The 24,196-nt window shown below is 27.1% G+C and overlaps 2 protein-coding genes across 2 annotated transcripts in view; one reads left to right on the forward strand and one right to left on the reverse strand.

The window, feature by feature from the left end:
• Positions 1-24,196, reverse strand: part of PAPLA1 (Phosphatidic Acid Phospholipase A1) — a 187,975-nt gene that overhangs the window by 59,057 nt on the left and 104,722 nt on the right. The gene's annotated exons all lie outside the window — the stretch shown is intronic.
• The window catches only part of LOC142231878 (uncharacterized), a 121,866-nt gene continuing 101,429 nt past the window's right edge, over positions 3,760-24,196 (forward strand). Inside the window, exon 1 of the mRNA XM_075302535.1 lies at positions 3,760-4,107. The gene's annotated coding sequence lies outside the window, so the exon portion shown is untranslated. The remainder of the gene's footprint in view (positions 4,108-24,196) is intronic.

The raw sequence follows: 24,196 nt of genomic DNA on the forward strand, positions 1-24,196 counted from the left end.
TGTCAAAATTTTATTTCTATAGAAAAATTTTGTCGAAATTTTATTTCTATAGAAAATTTTGTTAAAATTTTATTTCGATAGAAAATTTTGTCAACATTTTATTTCAATAGAAAATTTTGTCAAAATTTTATTTCTATAGAAAGTTTTCTACAAATTTTATTTCTATAGAAAGTTTTCCACAAATTTTATTTCTATAGAAAATTTTCTACAAATTTATTGTTATAGAAAATTTTGTCAAATATTTTATTTCTATAGGAAATTTTGTCAAAATTTTATATCCATAGAAAATTTCGCAAAAATGTTATTTCTATAGGAATTTTTGACAAAATTTTATTACTATAGAAAATTGTGCCAAAATTTTATTTCTATTGAAAATTTTCTACAAATTTTATTTCTATAGAAAATTTTGTCAAAATTTTATTTCTATAGAAACTTTTGTCAAAATCGTATTTCTATAGAAATATTTGTCAAAATTTTATTTCTATAGAAAATTTTGTTAAAATTTTATTTCTATAGAAAATTTTGTCAAAATTTTATTTCTATAGAAAATTTTGTCAAAATGTTATTTTTGTAGAAAATTTTGTCAAAATTTTATTTCTATAGAAAATTTTGTCAACATTTTATTTCTATAGAAAATTTTCTCAAAATTTTATTTCTATAGAAAATTTTCTCAAAATTTTATTTCTATAGAAAATTTTGTCCAAATTTTATTTCTATAAAAAATTTCTACAAATTTTATTTTGATAGAAAATTTTGTCAAAATTTTATTTCGATAGAATTTTTTTTTCAAAATTTTATTTCTGTAATAAATTTTCTCAAAAATTTTATTTCTATAGAATATTTTGTCAAAATTTTATTTCTATAGAATATTTTGTCAAAATATAACAATAACATAACAAAACGAATGAAAGAAGAGGAAGCACGCCCAAAATAAACCCAGCCAACTGCACTCAAATCGAGATATGTTTGTACAAATTATTTTGTCAAAATTTTATTTTTATAGAAAATTTTGTCAAAATTTTATTTCTAAAGAAAATTTTGCCAAAATTTTATTTCAATACAAAATTTGTCAAAATTTTATTTCTATAGAAAATTTTGTCAAAATGTTATTTCTTGAGAAAATTTTGTCAAAATTTTATTTCTATAGAAATTTTCAACAAATTTTATTTCTATAGAAAATGTCTAAATTTTATTTCTATAGAAAATTTTCTCAAAATTTATTTCTATGGAAAAATTTTGTCAAAATTTCATTTCTGTAGATCATTTTGTCAAAATTTCATTTCTATAGAAAATTTTGTCAACTTTTTATTTCTATAGAAATATTTGTCAAAATTTTATTTCTATAGAAAATTTTGTTAAAATTTTATTTCTATAGAAAATTTTGTCAAAATTTTATTTCTATAGAAAATTTCTCAAAATTTTATTTCTATAGAAAATTGTCTCAAAATGTTATTTTTATAGAAAATTTTGTCAAAATTTTATTTCTATAAAAAATTTTGTCAAAATTTTATTTCTATAGAAAATTTTGTCAAAATTTTATTTCTATAGAAAATGTTGTTAAAATTTTATTTCTATAGAAAATTGTGTCAACATTTTATTGCTATAGGAAGTTTTCCACAAATTTTATTTCTATAGAATATTTTGTCAACATTTTATTTCTATAGAAAATTTTGTGAACATTTGATTTCTATAGAAAATTTCCAAAAATTTTATTTCTATGGAAAGTTTCAAAAATTTTATTTCTATATAAAATTTTTTCAAAATTTTATTTCTATAGAAAATTTTCTCAAAATTTTATTTCTATAGAACCTTTTTGTCAACATTTTATTTCTATAGAATTTTTTCTCCAAATTTTATTTCTATAGAAAATGTTCCCAAAATTTTATTTCTATATAAATTTTTTTCAAAATTTTATTTCTATAGAATATTTTGTCAAAATTTTATTTCTATAGAATATTTTGTCAAAATATAACAATAACATAACAAAACGAATGAAAGAAGAGGAAGCACGCCCAAAATAAACCCAGCCAACTGCACTCAAATCGAGATATGTTTGTACAAATTATTTTGTCAAAATTTTATTTCTATAGAAAATTTTGTCAAAATTTTATTTCTAAAGAAAATTTTGCCAAAATTTTATTTCAATACAAAATTTGTCAAAATTTTATTTCTATAGAAAATTTTGTCAAAATGTTATTTCTTGAGAAAATTTTGTCAAAATTTTATTTCTATAGAAATTTTCAACAAATTTTATTTCTATAGAAAATGTCTAAATTTTATTTCTATAGAAAATTTTCTCAAAATTTATTTCTATGGAAAAATTTTGTCAAAATTTCATTTCTGTAGATCATTTTGTCAAAATTTCATTTCTATAGAAAATTTTGTCAACTTTTTATTTCTATAGAAATATTTGTCAAAATTTTATTTCTATAGAAAATTTTGTTAAAATTTTATTTCTATAGAAAATTTTGTTAAAATTTTATTTCTATAGAAAATTTTGTTAAAATTTTATTTCTATAGAAAATTTCTCAAAATTTTATTTCTATAGAAAATTGTCTCAAAATGTTATTTTTATAGAAAATTTTGTCAAAATTTTATTTCTATAAAAAATTTTGTCAAAATTTTATTTCTATAGAAAATTTTGTCAAAATTTTATTTCTATAGAAAATGTTGTTAAAATTTTATTTCTATAGAAAATTGTGTCAACATTTTATTTCTATAGGAAGTTTTCCACAAATTTTATTTCTACAGAATATTTTGTCAACATTTTATTTCTATAGAAAATTTTGTGAACATTTGATTTCTATAGAAAATTTCCAAAAATTTTATTTCTATGGAAAGTTTCAAAAATTTTATTTCTATATAAAATTTTTTCAAAATTTTATTTCTATATAAAATTTTTTCAAATTTTTATTTCTATAGAAAATTTTGTCAAAATTTTATTTCTATAGAAAATTTGAGACATTTGAAATAACGACAAGTTAACGAAAGTAATGATGCAAATTTTACTTCTAAGTTTTAATTTTTTCAAAAATAATTTATTTTCGTTTTTGATACAATTGATATTTATTTACGTCTCAAAATATTTTTTGGGCTCACTGTATTATTTACAATTAGTAATAACCTTAAAAACGATGATACAAAATTCTTAAACAAACTTTATGAGAAAAAAAAATAGCTTTAATGTTCACAAAAATATCGATTATTTACATTTACACAATAGACCAAATAGTAAACCCGAAAAAACGTCTACAAAAGGGTTGGGAAATTTTAACAACATTTCAGTATTATTTCAAAACCGGCCGGACGATAGACTTAAACTGGACACGGGAACGATTTAACAATATAAAGTGTTTTTGAAAAAATTAAAAAAAAATCCTTTATTATAATAAAGAATCCTTAAAGAGTTTGCGGAAAAAACTCAAAGGAATAAATACAAATATATTGATATATTAATTGGCCAAGTTGTGCTTTGTGTGTTCTAAAAAATCTATAAAAATATTTTTAGTTTCCTGTAAAAAATATCATAAAAAATATCGAAAAAAATATTCCTTTAGAATTAAAGCTTAATAAATTTTGGTGTATAAAAACAAAGCCAATTTATTTCTCCATATGAGAATTACAAGTGGTAATTTAAAAAAACTGTGTTTGTTTATAGCACCTCCATAAATAACCATTTCTATATTGGTATATCTTATTTTTAAATATTCAATCATCAGACGGAGTAAGTCTTTGAAATAAATTTTGCAATTCATAGGGAAAATTTGTAATTTTATTAACACTCAGCCAGCAAAGCAACCTGAAAACCAACAAATATTGAACTTTACCTTAATTTGGTGTTGTAAACAATTTTTTTATCGATATACGCAATTTAAAAAAAAAGTGTTAATTGCTTGGCAAAAAATCAACATTCACGATCGTTATAAAAAAAACTTGAACAAAAAAGACACTCCTCCATAAAAGGTCTGTAGACGGTATACAGTCCATCTTCCATCTACATCGGATTTTTTTTTGAAATTTTCGCCAAGCTATCGAATGAGACAATCAACCAGGTAGTTAGACAGACGTAAAGGCACCCACCACAAAACCCCAAAAGAAGGAACTCAGGTGAGTTTTTTTTTTTTAAAGTCTTAAATAAATACCTTTTAGTAATGGAAGTAAAAAAAATAAAAGACATTTTAATGACATTTCATTTACATAATATTAAAAGGTACAACAAAGCAACCTATAGCATATTATAAGTCTTTGTGTCTTTAACAAAGTGAAGCGCTTTTAATTTTATGGCCAAAATATGTGATGTTATGGGAGGTGTAATAAAAAAATAATGGTATCATGTTTATAGAAGAAAAAAACATTGTTGGGTTGTATGATGCAAAACTGCATAAAGAAAATTAACACAATTCAAAAACATTAAGCAAATTAACAAATTTATGCAAAAAAAAAATATATGAGAAAAATTAAAAAATAGGTCAAGATAAAGAAAAAAGGGGTCACAACAATTTCATACAGTCCAGTATTTAAGATGTACAAAATCATTTTTGTAACTATAAAATAAAGCAAATTAATAATTTTATATTTTTAGATATTTATTTACAAAAATAAATAAAAGAAATTGATTAAAACAAAAATAGTTCCATCATATTTCTCATGATCGGTATACAATAACTAACGAATACAATAACTCAAACCATATGCTGAAAAAACTATTGACTTAATATGAAAGATTATGCAAACTAAATTTTAGGACACACAATTTATACAATATTAAGGAGACATTTCTTTAAGCTAAAGACATTGTTACTTAATGAAATCATTGCTTTATTATACCCTGCGCCATACTGTGGAACAGGGTATTATAACCCAGCAAAAAAAGAGCTTCCAAAAAAGTAGTTTGGATCCCCAATCTGTGATCCGGAAGTAGTGCAAACTTGGATCATCTCCAATGAATTTTACATGGGCTTGTCATAGGATGGCAGTACTCCCTTTTTGGATCCTTTGCATTGCTTTAGAAGTTGTGCCCTGGAAGTTAATTTGAATGACGAAATTTAAAAAGCGAAAAAATTTTTTTCAACCAATTTCAATTTTTTTTTCATCCATATGTTTTATTACACTACTATTTTCCTATTATCTAATTTTTACAATTTGAAAAACTTTTTTGCTCCGACCAGGGATTGAACCTGGGTTTACTGGCACCATAACAGAACGCCTTAGCACACTCAGCCACAAACGCCATTGAACATAAAGCGTCGAAAGGTCAATTCAAATGTTTGTGATATGATTGTAAAACGACACCAAGGAATAACATTCTAATTGCTTCTCGATATGTTCTTTATTAGTATGAACGAAAAAATAAGAAACGTAGGTTCAAATCTCACCAGCAGTAATTTTTTTATCAAATATTTTTCTAAAAAAATATTTTTTTATGTTATGTATCGTTTTTATTTTCGGCATATATTTTCGTATAAATATATTTTTTTCTATTAAAATCAATAAAAAAAATTAAAACTTCTCGTAATTTGCAAACCCTTCTCAAAAGAATTTCCATGGAAGCGAACAAGTCAAACGGCACAGGTTCAAATCCCAGCGGGGATGAAATTTATTTTTTTATTATTATTATTTTTTTACTTTTTTATGAATTTTCTATTTTTTTAATTTTTTTATTAGTTTTCTATTATTTTGTAAAATATAATTGTCCAAAATTTGCACTTAAAATAGTCTGTTTGCGTTCTTTCTAATACTTGTCCACAAGGACTGCACCGGAAGTAGCAAAAATCATTGGGGATCCCAAGATGCGCTTTAGAAGAAATGTTTGTGGACTTGTCCAAAAGGACTGCATCGGAAGTTGGAAAAACTCGATGGGGGATTCTGGGATGGACTTTAAAAGAAATGTTTGTGGAACAACTTCCATTTTTTTGCTGGGAAGTTAGTGCATATGTTTGCAACACCCAGAAGGAGACGAAATAGACACATGGTGTCTTTGGCAAAAATGCTCAGGGTGGGCTCCTGAGTCGATATAGCCATGTCCGTCATTCCGTGAACACATTTTTGTAATCAAGGTCTAGGTCGTAGTTTTAGTCCAATCTACTTCAAATTTGGCACAAGTATGTGTTTTGGCTCAGAATAGAACCCTATTGATTTCGGAAGAAATCGGTTCAGATTTAGATATAGCTCCCATATATTTCGCCCGATATGGACTTATATGGGTCCAGAAGCCAGAAATTTACCCTAATTTGCTTAAAATTTTGCACAACAAGAACAATTAGTACTATAGTCAAGTGTGCCAAATTTTATTGAAATTGGTTCAGATTTAGATATAGCTCCCATATATATCTTTCGCCCGATATGGTTAGTTTAGGTTAGGTTAGGTGGCAGCCCGATGTATCAGGCTCACTTAGACTATTCAGTCCATTGTGATACCACATTGGTGAACTTCTCTCTTATCACTGAGTGCTGCCCGATTCTATGTTAAGCTCAATGACAAAGGGACCTCCTTTTTATAGTACGCCGAGTACGAACGGCGTTCCACATTGCAGTGAAACCACTTAGAGAAGCTTTGTAACACTCAGAAATGTCACCAGCATTACTGAGGTAGGATAAAGCCAGCCACTCAGAATTGCTGAGTGGTGCACAACCATTTATTTGACAGTTGTCTTCCAACAAATCTGGAAAACCAACTTCCGAATACGGATCACTCATCACCACGACAATGCGAGACCTCACACATCAGCTCAAACAACTCCAATTTTCAGCACTGAAAACATCGATTTTATTGGTCGTCTGTCGTATAGCCCCGACTTGACACCGTACATAAAATATTATATGAGAGGTCAACGTTTTTCCGACACCTGATGCATCCAGAATACATGTTTTGGAGATACGTCAATCAGAGTGACAAAAGTGCTTCGACAATTGGTTCAAACGCATGTAATAGTGTATAGATCTTTATCGATAATTAACAAGTAAGTATAATCTAAAGTCGGGCGGGGCCGACTATATTATGCCCTTCACTCCTATGTAGGCCATAATTTGTGTTACCATCTCAACTACTTCACATTTACTGGAAGCTATATAAAGGAGACCATTTTTTACTTCTACAAAATCTCTAGAATTAAAATTTAAATCGGCTAACGCTATCCAGTTAATTGGAGGAAACTTCCATTGAAAATGGGTCTAAAATGTGTAACAGTCTACCATATTTCCCCAACTATGGTGTACGTATATATGGGAGCTATATATAATCTGAACCGATTTTGACTAAATTTGACATGTATAGTTAGAATAATAATTCTGCTATCTATGAGAAATTTCACGTAAATGGGAGTATAACTTTAGCCCCCCTGGTCATATGAGTGCAAATCGGACGGAAGATATATATGGGAGCCATATCTAAATCTGAACCAAACGTACTCCTTGCGCGATTTTGGTCTGGATCTGGATTTTGAAGCCATATAAGTTCAAATCGGACGTAAGATATATATGGAAGCTATATCTAAATCTGAATCGATTTTGACCATATTTGGCACATACAATAGTATCGTTAAAAGTACCGCTTGTGCAAAATTTGAAGTAAGTCAGGGCAAAACTCTGGCTTTTGAGACCATATTAGTCCAAATCGGGCGAAAGATATATATGTGACCTATATCTAAATCTGAACCGATTTTAAGAAAATTTGACACACTTAACAATACTATTAAATGTACCCCTTGTGCAAAATTTGAAGCAAATCACGGCAAAACTCTGGCTTTTGTGGCCATATAAGTTCAAATCGGACGAAAGATATATACGGGAGCTATATCTAAATTTGAACCGATTTCAATCAAATTTACCAAGCATTGGTAGAATGTCAATTCTACCCTCTGTGCAAAATTTCACGAAGATCGGTAGTAAACTTTGGCTTCTGTGGTCATATGAGTCTAAATCGGACGAAAGATATATATGGGAGCTATATCTAAATCTGAACCGATTTGGCTGATATTTTGCAGGATTTTCGAGATTCATAAAATATTTGGATGTACGGTATTTCAAGAAAATCGGTTGATAAACACGCTAACTATGACCAAATCGAGGATAGATATATATGGCAGCTATATCTAAATATGAACCGATTTTTTTCCAAAACCAACAGCGATTGTCTCTGTCCGAAGAAACGACCCCATGCCAAATTTGAGGACGATCGGACTAAAATTGCGAGCTGTAATTTGTGCACAAAATTACATATACAGACAGACGGACGGACAGACAGACAGACAGACGGACATCGCTAAATCGACTCAGAATTTAATTCTAAGCCGATCGCTATACTAAAAGATGGGTCTATGACCACTATTTCTTGGCGTTACATACAAATGCACAAACTTATTATACCCTGTACCACAGTAGTGGTGAAGGGTATAAACATTGTTTTTGTTCTCTAATCATGAAAAAAGGCAACCCTCGTAACGTTTTACCAGCATACTTAACCTACCAATATTTGTATGGCTCATAAAGGTATATACCTAGGTTAGGTTAGGTTATGTGACAGCCCGATGTATCAGGCTCACTTAGGCTATTCAGTCCATTGTGATACCACAGTGGTGAACTTCTCTCTTATCACTGAGTGCTGCCCGATTCCATGTTAAGCTCAATGGCAAGGGACCTCCTTTTTATAGCCGAGTCCGAACGGCGTTCCACATTGCAGTGAAACCACTTAGAGAAGCTTTGAAACCCTCAGAAATGTCACCAGCATTACTGAGGTATACACCTAGATACTAATTTTGATATTGCTATTTTGTTCTTCCCAAATGAGTGTCTAGTAACACTTGTCATAAAGACGGCTTTGTTTACTCTTAAAAATAATACTTTAGAATTTGTCTAAAATTTCGTTCCGGAGGAAAGTATTTTTTTTTGGGTGTACGTTATAGCTAATCTAAATTAGATTCGCTTGTTTAGAAATTCAATGGTGGTCGATATAAAAAAACGTACACAAGTCAACTTTTGCTTATCTTTAAATTGGACTAAACGGCTTTTGGTGGTTTTTAAAATGAAATCCAAACCACTAATCGACTTTTGATGTAGACCTTTTATGAAAATGTCGAAAATTATGACAACTCCGAAAATTAATTATATAACTTTAGTTATTTAATTTCTTAGATACTGAATTTGCTCTATTTCATGTTGCCTTTTTTTTTGTTAAATTACTTTTTCCCAAGCAAGTTAAAACAAATGTACGGTAAACTGCTATCAATTTACGTCCTTACACTGAAAAAAGCACACTCGGTTCCAAAGATTTTGTCTTTACTTTAAAAAATTTGGTATTGATTCCGAGCCAAAGAAGCGGAGAATACAAGTAAGGATACTTTTAAGACACAATTCTCTTTTAAATTTAGGTTTTGTGTACTTGCTTCTAGGAAGCAAATTTTAATTTTTCGCTTTCTCAGCTTTTTTTCTTCATATGCTATCAAAGTCCTTTAAAACGAGTTACCGGCAACTTTATTTTCCAAATTAGGACTCGACTTCCAGTAGAAATTATGCTATGTTTGAATTAAAAAACTTCTTTAAAATAAAGTTTTGAAAAACATGTCCTATATTTGAACGATTTTTTGCTTTGTAGTCAAGATGCAAAGAGACAACAAATTTAAAGACAATTTCATTAAATTTAACGAATTTTTCTGAATTATTAAAGTCAAGTTGACCTTAGCCTATACATTTTTTCTTTCATGTTAAGATACCCATTTTAAAGTCAAATCACTTAATTATAAGGACAATATGACTTCATGGAAAAGTTTATCGACTTTTGGACAAGGAAAATAACTTTATTTTAGAGAAATGCGTCTTCTATGCTAAGCAAAATTTGTATTCGTATTTTAAAGACATGAAATCTTTGACCTCACGACAATATTTTTTTCAGTGTACAGTTTACAAAAATGTCCAAATGAGTTACCTTATAATTTTTTTTTTTTTAAACATATTTTAAGTACCTGAAAAGAAAAAAAACAAAAATACAATAAGTATATATGAAAAAGTTGGATCGAAGCTCATATAGCTTCTCTTGCAGAGAATAATTAAGAATCTAAAGTTAGGATCTAATCTAAAGCCAGTAATAACAGGTTGGCTGATAAGTCCCCGGTCTAACAAAGAAAAAAACATTTTTTTTGTCAAAATTCGTTTTTATTATTCAACATAGTTCCCTTCAAGAGCGATGCAACGATTATAACGACCTTCCAATTTTTTGATACCATTTTGGTAGTACTCCTTCGGTTTTGCCTCAAAATAGGCCTCAGTTTCGGCGATCACCTCTTCATTGCAGCCAATTTTTTTTCTCAAAAGGATGCGATCTGAGAACAAAAAAAAGTCTCTGGGGGCCAGATCTGGAGAATACGGTGGGTGAGGAAGCAATTCGAAGCCCAATTCATAAATTTTTGCCATCGTTCTCAGTGACTTGTGGCACAGTGCGTAGTCTTGGTGGAACAATACTTTTTTCTTCTTCATATGGGGCCGTTTTGCCTCGATTTCGACCTTCAAACGACTATGATTGTGACTAAAATCCCATAAAATAGTTCAGAATTTTCTACATTTTGTAAATTTTAATAAAAAAGAGCGCGTCGAACAGTTAATACCTTAGTCGAAACAATGCGTTACACGATTTTATTTTTATTTATTATACCCTGCGCCACACTGTGGAACAGGGTATTATAAGTTAGTTCATATGTTTGTAACACCCAGAAGGAGACGAGATAGACACATGGTGTCTTAGGCAATAATGCTCAGGGTGGGTCCCTGAGTCGATATAACCATATCCGTCCGTCCGTCCGTCCGTCTGTCTGTGAACACATTTTTGTGATCAAAGTTTAGGTCGCAATTTAAATCCAATCGCCTTCACATGGCACATGTTCCTAATTTGGGTCAGAATAGAACCCTATTGATTTTGGAAGAAATCGGTTCAGATTTAGATATAGCTCCCATATATATCTTTCGCCCAATATGCACTAATATGGACCCAGCAGCCCGAGATTTTTAAACCGATCTGCTTGAAATTTTGTACAAACACAACACTTAGTCGTATAGTCAAGTGTGCAAAATTTGATTGAAATCGGTTCAGATTTAGATATAGCTCCCATATATATCGTTCGCCCTATATGGACTTATATGGCCCCAGAAGCCAGATTTTTGGCCGAATTTGGTTGAAATTTTGCACTAGGAGTACAATTAGTAATATAGTCAAGTGTGCAAAATTTGATTGAAATCGGTTCAGATGTAGATATAGCTCCCATATAAAGGGTGATTCTTTTGAGGTTAGGATTTTCATGCATTAGTATTTGACAGATCACGTGGGATTTCAGACATGGTGTCAAAGAGAAAGATGCTCAGTATGCTTTGACATTTCATCATGAATAGACTTACTAACGAGCAACGCTTGCAAATCATTGAATTTTATTACCAAAAACAGTGTTCGGTTCGAAATGTGTTTCGCGCTTTACGTCCGATTTATGGTCTACATAATCGACCAAGTGAGCAAACAATTAATGCGATTGTGACCAAGTTTCGCACTCAGTTTACTTTATTGGACATTAAACCAACCACACGAATGCGTACAGTGCGTACAGAAGAGAATATTGCGTCTGTTTCTGAGAGTGTTGCTGAAGACCGTGAAATGTCGATTCGTCGCCGTTCGCAGCAATTGGGTTTGTGTTATTCGACCACATGGAAGATTTTACGCAAAGATCTTGGTGTAAAACCGTATAAAATACAGCTCGTGCAAGAACTGAAGCCGAACGATCTGCCACAACGTCGAATTTTCAGTGAATGGGCCCTAGAAAAGTTGGCAGAAAATCCGCTTTTTTATCGACAAATTTTGTTCAGCGATGAGGCTCATTTCTGGTTGAATGGCTACGTAAATAAGCAAAATTGCCGCATTTGGAGTGAAGAGCAACCAGAAGCCGTTCAAGAACTGCCCATGCATCCCGAAAAATGCACTGTTTGGTGTGGTTTGTACGCTGGTGGAATCATTGCACCGTATTTTTTCAAAGATGCTGTTGGACGCAACGTTACGGTGAATGGCGATCGCTATCGTTCGATGCTAACAAACTTTTTGTTGCCAAAAATGGAAGAACTGAACTTGGTTGACATGTGGTTTCAACAAGATGGCGCTACATGCCACACAGCTCGCGATTCTATGGCCATTTTGAGGGAAAACTTCGGAGAACAATTCATCTCAAGAAATGGACCGGTAAGTTGGCCACCAAGATCATGCGATTTGACGCCTTTAGACTATTTTTTGTGGGGCTACGTCAAGTCTAAAGTCTACAGAAATAAGCCAGCAACTATTCCAGCTTTGGAAGACAACATTTCCGAAGAAATTCGGGCTATTCCGGCCGAAATGCTCGAAAAAGTTGCCCAAAATTGTACTTTCCGAATGGACCACCTAAGACGCAGCCGCGGTCAACATTTAAATGAAATTATCTTCAAAAAGTAAATGTCATGGACCAATCTAACGTTTCAAATAAAGAACCGATGAGATTTTGCAAATTTCATGCGTTTTTTTTTTTTAAAAAGTTATCAAGCTCTTAACAAATCACCCTTTATATCTTTCGCCCGATATGGACTAATATGGTCCTAAAAGCCAGAGTTTTGGCCCAATTTGGTTGAAATTTTGCACAGGGAGTAGATTTAGCATTGTAGCTATGCGTGCCAAATTTGGTTGAAATCGATTCAGATTTAGATATAGCTCCCATATATATCTTTCGCCCGATATGGACTTATATGGCCCCAGAAGCCAGAGTTTTGGCCCAATTTGGTTGAAATTTTGCACTAAGAGTACAATTAGTAATATAGTCATGTGTGCCAAATTTGATTGAAATCGGTTCAGATTTAGATATATCTCCCATATATATGTTTTCCTGATTTCGACAAAAATGGTCAAAATACCACCATTTTTCTTGTGGGGGGGGGGGGGGTCGTAGGGTGCACGGAAAAAAGTTTTGGTGTTCTGAAATTGTCTTCGAATATGCTACAAAACTGGGGGGTGACCGCATCAACTTTTTTTCGTGACCCTATCTAATAAACATTTCTTGTTTATAATTTGTCTGAGCGTTTATCCAACACCAACGCCACCTATATGAGAAAACAAATCAATTCGACCAAATAAAACGTCAATATTGAAGCTGTTGAAGTTTAACATTCAAATGTCAACAACTTTCGTGAGATATGCATCACTATGTCTAATTCCAGCGGAACGCTTACAGTTTCAATATTTTGGCATTTGTCATTACTTATTTGCTGGCTTTCAGTTATATATCGGTTAATGAGATGGGAGGTGAAGAATGAGAAATCTCTTCATAGTTAAGAGAGTCTACAACAAAAGAGATAAGAAATATTGGTCACTACCCGGCAAGAAAAATATTGTAAATAATCACCTGCATGATGTTCAATTTCTCTAACACTTTTCCCTCCAAGGTTTAACAAGATTGGTACTTTTAATTTAGAGTTTTGGTGAAAACCCACCTAACGCGGAAATTTTACTTGGATTTTTGGCACAATTTTAGATTTTTCCCTGACCGACATTTTTAGCCTAACCCATATTTAAGTCTTTTTTGATTATTTTAAAATAAACTTCAGAATAATATGTTGACATTTATGGTCTATATTAATACTCCCAAAATACTTCAGAATCTATGACCCGTTTTTATTTTTCTTAGAGAAAATAAAAAAAAACATAAATCGTAATTGTCACGTACAATATGCTTTTAAAGGTTTCTAATCGCTTTAATGTTCCAATTTCTTTTGTGTTAAAATAGTTCTTTCTTAGTATTCTATCTGTACATTGAGAGAGAAATTTATGAAAAAAAACTATAACAATTATGCTAAGTCACATTATTGAGATGTTTGAAAAAATCCACTTGTTTTTTATTACATTCAATTATTTTTATTAGAAAGTTTTGACTTCAATAACTTTTCTGAAATTCATGACATGGAACTACTACTACTATTTAGCACATCATTCTCGATTCTACCAAAATGTCTTCAAGGTTAATTATAACATAGTTTTTTAAAAAATTGCAATGAGTCGACAATTTTTCTTTTTCGCTTTGTTCTTTTTCTTGCAGCGCAAATTTTTGTTCCGGCAAACTGGTAGGGGGAAAGTCTAGAAATACAAACTCAGTTTTTTTTTTTTTTAACAAGAGTAAATAATGGTTGATTCATTACTAATTGAGTATTTTGAGAAATGTTTTTGAAATTATTTCTGATTTTACACAAATTATTTTCTAATTCTTTAAATCTATTGAAAACCAACTCGAAAAATTTTATTTCTATACAAAAAAATTTTGTCAAAATTTCTATAGAAAATTTTACCAAAATTTTATTTCTATAGAAAATTTTGTCAAAATTTTATTTCTATAGAAAATTTTGTCAAAATTTTATTTCTATAGAAAATTTTGTCAAAATTTTATTTCTATAGAAAATTTTGTCAAAATTTTATTTCTATAGAAAATGTTGTCAAAATGTTATTTCTATAGAAAGTTTTGTCAACATTTTATTTCTATAGAAAATTTTGTTCAAATTTTATTTCTATAGAAAATTGTATCAAAATATAGCTTCTATAGAAATTTTTGACTTCTAAAGAAAATGTGGTAAAAGATTAGATTTATATAAAAAATTTTGTCAAAATTTTATTTCTATAGAAAATTTTGTCAAAATGTTATTTTTATAGAAAATTTTGTCAACATTTTATTGCTATAGAAAATTTTGTCAAAATTGCAGTGCTATAGAAAATTTTGTCAAAATTTTATTTCTATAGAAAATTTTGTCAGAACTTTATTTCTATAGACAATTTTGTCAAAATTTTATTTCTATAGAAAATTTTGTCAAAATTTTATTTCTATAGAAAATTTTGTCAAATTTTTATTGCTATAGAAAATTTTGTTATAATTTTATTGCTATAGAAAATGTTGTCAAAATTTTAGTGCTATAGAAAATTTTGTCAAAATTTTATTTCTTTAGAAAATGTTGTTAAAATTTTATCTTGTCAAAATTTTATTTCTATAGAAAATTTTGTCCAAATTTTATTACTATAGAAAATTTTGTCATAATTTTATTGCTATAGAAAATGTTGTCAAAATTTTATTTATATAGAAAATTTTGTCAAAATTTTATTTCTATAGAAAATTTTGTCAATTTCTATAGAAAATGTTGTCAAAATTGTATTGCTATATAAAATTTTGTCATAATTTTATTGCTATAGAAAATGTTGTCAAAATTTTATTTTGTAAAAATTTTATTCGTTTTGTTTTGCTATTGTTGGTTTTTGTTCTTTAAGCATTGTTGTTGTTTTTTGATTTCAGCTTAAAATCATGCATTGACTAAACTACAAGTGTAGCTTAACCAGCAGAGGAAAAGAATGTTTGTCAAATTTATTTGGGCAAAGCGCTATAGATAGAATTGGTTGATAGTTTTGCTGCAAGTAGATGATGCTGATGAGGAATGTGGTAATTCCGAAACTTATATCCATCCAACCATCTTGCAGTCTATAGGGCTTTGCCCAAATAAATTTGACAAACATTCTTTTCCTCTGTTGATTACGCTACACTTGTAGTTTAGTTAATGCATGGTTTTAAGCTGAAATAAAAAAAAAAAACAACAAAATTTTATTTCTATAGAAAATGTTATTGCTATAGAAATTTTTTTTTTGTCATAATTGTATTGCTCTAGAAAATTTGGTCAAAATTTTATTTCTATAGAAAATTTTGTCAATTTCTATAGAAAATTTTGTCAACATTTTAATGCTATAGAAAATTTTGTCAAAATTTTATTTATATAGAAAATTTTGTCAAAATTTTATTTCTATAGAAAGATTTTGTCAACATTTTACTTCTATAGAAAATTTTGTCAAAATTTGATTTCTATAGAAAATGTTGTCAAAATTTGATTTCTATAGAAAATTTTGTCAAATTGTTATTTCTATAGAAAATTTTGCCAAATTGTTATTTCTATAGAAAAGTTTGTCAAAATTTTAATTCTATAGAAAGTTTTGTCAAAATTTTATTTCTATAGAAAATTTTGTCAAAATTTTAGTGCTATAGAAAATATTGTCAAAATTTTATTTCTATACAAATTTTATCAAAATGTTATTTCTATAGAAAATTGTGTCAACATTTTATTTCTATACAAATTTTATAAAAATTTTATTTCTATAGAAAATTTTGTCAAAATTTTATTTCTATAGAAAATTTTGACAAAATATTATTTCTATAGTAAATTATATCAAAATTTTATTGCAATAGAAAGTTTTGTCAAAATTTTATTTCTATAAAATTTTATTTCTATAAAATTTTATTTCTATAGAAAATTTTGTCAAAATTTTATTTCTTTAGAAAATGTCAAAATTTTATTTCTATAGAAAATTTTGTCAAAATTTTATTTCTATAGAAAATTTTATCAAAATGTTATTTCTATAGAAAATTGTGTCAAAATTTTATTTCTCCTTTTTATAGCCGAGTCCAAACGGCATTGCACATTGCAGTGAAACCACTTAGAGAAGCTTTGAAATGTCACCAGCACTACTGAGAGGGGAAAATCCAACGCTGGAAAACTTTTTTGATTGAAATTAAATTAAAAATTAATTAAAGTCGAATGATACCATTTTTGTCAATTTTTGCATAATATATTTAATACATGTATAAATAATTCTATTTAATTACTGAATCAATTTATTTATTTATTTATTAATTTATTTATTTATTTATTTATTTATTTATTAATTTTGCTTAGTCGACATTTATTTGTTTTTAGTAGTTGCCTTATTAGTTTCTTTAGTTTTGTTGGCTTAATGTTTATTAATAAATTTTGAGGAGTCTTAATCAAAATATTGTTTTTTTTTTTATTATCATTATTTTTATTGTTCATTAGTATTTATTTTATCAGTATTACTTTTATACAATTTTTATTACATTATTTAGTATTTTTTTAAGAAATATTTGTAACAATATAGGGCCTCTATGAAACTATGTTACTAATAAGAGTCAAAATTATTTAATTTATAAATAGGAAAACTTGGATATATTTAAAGTGCATATTATTTAGCTTATATTTGCTTGATGTCTGGGCATGCTTTTTACTTTATTTATTTATTTATTTTAACTATATTTCATTTTATTCTTTAGCTTTTGCTTTTAACCTTGGTCAGTTACATCTTTTACGCTCTGATTACTTCGCGTTAAAAGACAAGAAAATTAAAAAAACACACACACACAGCCACAAAAGTCAGTAACTTACAGCTAGTTAAATTCAAATTCTAGTTGAGAGCACCTTCAACAATGCAATAGCAAAAAAATTAAGAAAAAAAATATTTAATGTTATTTTAATGGTCAACACCCCCACCACCATCAACATCAACAAGACCACCATGCCATAATCACCATCTCACTCTCTTTTCGAAACATTCTTTTGGTCCATGGTATACTGGTTTTCAATAGGTCTAGATTTTTTATGTGTGTTTTTTTTATTTAATTTCTAACCAAATGAGAAAAAAATTCAAAGTAAAAATTTGAATTTATTGCATTTGTTTTTGTGGTTGTTTAATGTCTAGTCGTAAGTGTTAATTAATCACCCTTGTGAACTTGAACACGAGGCGGAATTTATTTTATACTGTTAGATTAAATTATGTGAAATGATTTAGCTAGATCAGATCACAAAAAAAACTCAAATAAATAGGTGACCTCATATAACAAAAAATTATATTAAGAACCCAAATCTGGAATTATTTTAAATAAATATAGCTTAATAAAATTTTGACAAAATTTTCTATACCAATAAAATTTTAACAAAATTGTCTATAACAAGTATATACGGCCGTAAGTTCGGCCATCTTATGTACCCTCAACTATGGATTGCGTAGTAAGTTCTACTGAAGACTGTCATCCACAATCGAATTACTTGGGTTGTGGTAATACAAACCGATGGCAAGGTATCTTAAAACTTCTTAACATCGTCTTTTAAATTGTAAATTAGTCCATACGGGGTATATATTAGACAAAACATGTATATACAGCAGTAAGTTCGGCCGGGCCGAAATACCCATGAATCAAATATAATAGTTTCCTTTGAAAATTCTTCGTCGTAGCGGTTAATATATAGAATTTCAGGGGATTTTATGACAAATATTCTCCCAAGCAGATCAGTTCAAGATTTATAAGAATCATGTTAGTTTGAGTTTTCGAGAAATAATGGGGGTTATACGAAAACATGGACCGATACACGTCATTTTCGGCTCACGTATTTGTGGTCCCACGTATTTGTGGTCCCAAAAAAAACTACGGATTCCACAAGCCCAACAAGTAAGATCGGGAGATCGGTCTATGTGGGGACTATACCAAACCATGGACCAATAATCATCATTTTCAGCACACCCCTTTATGGTCCTAAAATACCTTTAGATTTATAATTTTAGGCAAATTTGATCAAAACAATGGTTTCTAGAAGCCCAAGAAATCGCGAGATCCGTCTATATGTGGGCTATATTAAACCATTTTCGACACACATCTTTATGGTCTTAAAATACTTCTAGATTTCAAATTTTAGGCATATTGGATAAGACAAATTTTTTTTGACAAAATTTTCTATAGAAATAAAATTTTGACAAAATTTTCTATAGAAATAAAATTTTAACAAACTTTTCTATAGAAAAACAATTTTGACAAAATTTTCTATAGAAATAAAATTTTGACCTAATTTGCTACAGAAATAATATTTTGACCAAATTTGCAATAGAAATAAGATTTTGACAAAATTTTATATAGAAATAAAATTTTGACAAAATTTTATATAGAAATAAAATTTTGACAAAATTTTCTATAAAAATAAAATTTTGACAAAATTTTCTATAGAAATAAAATTTTGACAAAATTTTCTATAGAAATAAAATTTTGACAAAATTTTCTATAGAAATAAAATTTTGACAAAATTTTTTATAGAAATAAAATTTTGACAAAATTTTCTAAAGAAATAAAATTTTGACAAAATTTTCTATAGAAATAAAATGTTGACAAAATTTTCTAAAGAAATAAAATTTTGACAAAATTTTCTATAGAAATAAAATTTTGATAAAATTTTCTATAGAAATAAATTATTGACAAAATTTTCTATAGAAATCAAAATTTGGACAAAATTTTCTATAGAAATAAAATTTTGACAAAATTTTCTATAGAAATAAAATTTTGGCAAAATTTTCTAAAGAAATAAAATTTTGATAAAATATTCTATAGAAATAAAATTTTGACAAAAATTTCTATAGAAATAAAATTTTGACAAAATTTTCTGTAGAAATAAAATTTTGACAAAATTTTCTAAAGAAATAAAATTTTGACAAAATTTTCTATAGAAATAAAATTTTGATAAAATTTTCTATAGAAATAAATTTTTGACAAAATTTTCTATAGAAATCAAAATTTGGACAAAATTTTCTATAGAAATAAAATTTTGACAAAATTTTCTATAGAAATAAAATTTTGACAAAATTTTCTATAGAAATAAAATTTTGACAACATTTTCTGTAGAAATAAAATTTTTACAAAATTGTCTATAGAAGTCAAAATTTGGACAATATTTTCTAAAGAAATTATATTTTGAAAAAATTTCTATAGAAATAAAATTTTGAAAAAGTTTCTATATAAATAAAATTTTGAAAAAAGTTTCTATAGAAATAAAAATTTGACAAAATTTTTTATAGAAATAAAATTTTGACAAAATTTTCTATAGAAATAAAATGTAGACAAAATAAAATTTTGACAAAATTTTCTATAGAAATAAAATATTGACAAAAATTTGTATAGAAATAAAATTTTGAAAAAATTTTGAAGAAAATTTCTATAGAAGTCAAAATTTGGACAACATTTTCTATAGAAATTATATTTTGACAAAATTTTCTATAGAAATAAAATTTTGACAAAATTTTCTATAGAAATAAAATTTTGACAACATTTTCTATAGAAATAAAATTTTGATAAAATTTTCTATAGAAATAAAATTTTGACAAAATTTTCTACAAAAATAAAATGTTGACAAAATTTTATATAGAAATAAAATGTTGACAAAATTTTATATAGAAATAAAATTTTGACAAAATTTTATATAGAAATAAAATTTTGACAAAATTTTCTATAAAAATAAAATTTTGACAAAATTTTCTATAGAAATAAAATTTTGACAAAATTTTCTATAGAAATAAAATTTTGACAAAATTTTCTATAGAAATAAAATTTTGACAAAATTTTCTATAGTAATAAAATTTTGACAAAATTTTCTATTGAAATAAAATTTTGACAAAATTTTCTATAGAAATCAAATTTGGAAAAAATTTTCTATAGAAATCAAATTTGGACAAAATTTTCTATAGAAATAAAATTTTGACAAAATTTTCTATAGAAATAAAATTTTGACAAAATTTTCTGTAGAAATAAAATTTTGACAACATTTTCTGTAGAAATAAAATTTTGACAACATTTTCTGTAGAAATAAAATTTTTACAAAATTGTCTATAGAAGTCAAAATTTGGACAACATTTTCTAAAGAAATTATATTTTGACAAAATTTCTATAGAAATAAAATTTTGAAAAAGTTTCTATATAAATAAAATTTTGAAAAAAGTTTCTATAGAAATAAAAATTTGACAAAATTTTCTATAGAAATAAAATTTTGACAAAATTTTCTATAGAAATAAAATGTTGACAAAATAAAATTTTGACAAAATTTTCTATAGAAATAAAATTTTGACAAAATTTTGTATAGAAATGAAATTTTGATAAAATTTTGACAAAAATTTCTATAGAAGTCAAAATTTGGACAACATTTTCTGTAGAAATTATATTTTGACAAAATTTTCTATAGAAATAAAATTTTGACAAAATTTTCTATAGAAATAAAATTTTGACAAAATTTTCTATAGAAATAAAATTTTGTCAAAATTTTCTATAGAAATAAAATTTTCACAAAATGTTCTATAGAAATAACATTTTGACAAAAATATAAAATTTTGACAAAATTTTTAGAAAAATTTTTAAAGAAACAATATTTTGACAAAATTTTCTATAGAATTAAAATTTTTGACAAAATTTTCTATAGAAATAAAATTTTAATAAAACTTTCTATAGAAATAAAATGTTGACACAATTTTCTGTAGAAATAAAAGTTTGACAACATTTTCTATAGAAATAAAATTTTGAGAAAATTTTCTGTAGAAATAAAATTTGACAAACATTTTTATAGAAATAAAATTTTGACAACAGTTTCGATAGAAATAAAATTTTGACAAAATTTTCTATAGAAATAAAATTTTGACAAAATTTTGTGTAGAAATAAAATTTTGACAAAATTTTCTATAGAAATAAAATTTTGACAAAATTTTCTATAGAAATAAAATTTTGACAACATTTTCTATAGAAATAAAATTTTGAAAAAAATTTCTATAGAAATAAAATTTTGACAAAACGAAGGAAGTTTTGGAAAAACGAAATTTCTCTTTCTAATGAAATATTTTCTTTTGGAGAAAATAAATTTGGAGAAAATAATAAATTTTAAGCCAATTAACGATTGCCTTTGGTTTGCTTTCAAAGAAAAAAGTAGCATCAAAAGAAAACTTTTCTTCTTTAAAATGTTGTTCCTCAGAAAAGAAAACTGTTCTTTCATTATAGATAATTATGTTTTTATTTTATTTGTTTTTTTTCTAAATATATTATAAATTAAATTATTCAACATACCCTAATATTAATCTTTTATCCCCTATTTCTCTTGGTTGAGATAATAAAAAAGTTCGTTTTTATTAATACATTCAGGCCAATCAACCAAACACTTCCATTACCTTATTTCCTATTGGTTTTTATGGTTGTTCCTAGCATATTAATGGAATAGAACTAAAGAAAGAAAAAATACTAAATCGAATCTTTTTCAACTTTTTTTAAGATTTTTATTGATTGTTTTGTTTTATTGTTTCACTATCATAGCTTTATTAGTTGTTATATCCACTACCATTGGATGGAAGTATACAAGTTTGCCATACCGATATAGCGATTTTCGACCATATAAAGTATATACAGTGAGCACCAGAATAAATTGTACAATGTGTTTTTTAAAAAAATGATGTACTGTATAATTTTTTTTATTTCTTATTTCTAAATTTAAATAGAGTATTAAATAACCCTTTGGGTTAACCAATTTTTTTTAAATAAAATCATATATATATAAAGGCTTAAATAAAATGCATTATGAAACAAATGATTATGTACACTTTATTATGACGTTGACTGTATATACCCTATAGTCTTTAACAATGAAGCTGTCGTGGTAAAATTTTGCACAAATTGGTTTTTAATTTTCAAGCTGGTCAAGATCAAAGATAACCTAGTTTTAGGATATAGCTGCCAGCGCTATAATTAAGAATTTCTAAAAAGTGTCATGACAAAAGATGGCACTGATTTAAAAAAAAAGCACAAAAAGTGACATACATTTTATAAGGAAAAATCCATTACAACGGATTGTTCAAAGGGTATTTAAAATTCGTTGCGGTCACACTTATGGTCGTATACACTTGTTTATTTAATAATTTATGTTTGAATCTCAAAGTCTACACACAAAGTTTTTCAAACATAGAAAAAATCGATTTTAAATTCATATTCACCATGCGCTTTTAAATGGCCATTAAAACATGTTTTAATTTTTATTGTTATTAAGTCGAATATATCAACTTATTTGTTGGTCCCATGTATTTGTGCTATGACACTTGGTCGGTCGTATATAATCAGATACAGTAGAAAACAAAATTGTAGAAACATTTTGAAAGGCGATTTTATCAATATATTTCTTAAACTTAACAATAAAATATTGGACTACACTCAAAAAAAAAAGATTACTTGGATCCAAAGATATTGACCTTCTCTTAAGGATTTTGGTATTGATTTCGAGCCAAGATGCGGCTTCTTTAAAATAAAGAAATTTTGCAGCAACTTATCTGGCTTTAAATCTAGGACCAATAAAATTAAAATTAGGATACAGATCTCATTTATCAAATTTTCATTCTCTTTCCGCATTTGTACAAACAAATGCCAGTTCCAATTATATACGGCTACTTCAAACAAAGTAAAAAATGTTAACGGATACTTCAAAGTAAACAAGTATATACGGCCGTAAATTCGGCCAGGCCGAATCTTATGTACCCTCCACCATGGATTGCGTAGAAACTTCTACTAAAGACGGTCATCCACAATCGAAATACTTGGGTTGTGGTAACGCTTGCCGATGGCAAGGTATCTTAAAACCTCCTAACACCGTCTTCTAAATTGTAAGTAAGTCCATACGGGGTGTTAAACTATGTTTAACAAAAATATAATTATGATACACGCCTGATATAACATATCTAAAACATGAATTGTATTTAAATGAAATTTTTAATTATCTGAATGAATTTTAAATTTGTATTACTTTCCTATATAAGAAAATCTGTTTCTTACAAAAATGTAACTATACAGAAATTTTTTATACACTATGGGAACTCTTTTTTTCCCGCAAGTGGATAAACAATTTCCCATATATGAGAAAACTACTAAAATTACATCGCTTACTGCTGAATGTAATCAATCATGGCTTCCCCATTCTATGCTTACCAACATATAGTCATTCCCATAAAAGAGAGTCTAGCGGTAAGACATACTAAACGACAATCAATAAACCCAACTTGAAATTCTGAAAAACATTTTTTGGTTCTTTTATTTTATTTTCATATTGGGAACTTTTCTATATCTTTTTCTTTACAATCTGTGAGTAATATACAAAATTAATACAGTCCTATATCGTAACTCTCACAGAATTGTACACGGGGTATATATTAAAAAAAGGCCGATTAAATACGTATATAATTCAGTTTGACAAAATTTTGTATAGAAATAAAATGTTGACAAAATTTTGTATAGAAATAAAAATTTGACAAAATTTTCTATAGAAATAAAATTTTGACAAAATTTTCTATAGAAATAAAAATTTAACAAAACTTTCTATTGAAATAAAACTTTTAGAAATTTTTTTACAGAAATAATATTTTGACAAAACTTTCTATAGAAATAAAATTTTGACAAAATTTTCTATAGAAATAAAATTTTGACAAAATTTTCAATAGAAATAAAATTTTGACAAAATTTGCTATAGAAATAAAATTTTGACAAAATTTTCTATACAAATA

This window comes from Haematobia irritans, chromosome 3 (genome assembly GCF_050003625.1).
Source record: "Haematobia irritans isolate KBUSLIRL chromosome 3, ASM5000362v1, whole genome shotgun sequence".
NCBI classification, from domain to species: Eukaryota; Metazoa; Arthropoda; class Insecta; order Diptera; family Muscidae; genus Haematobia; species Haematobia irritans.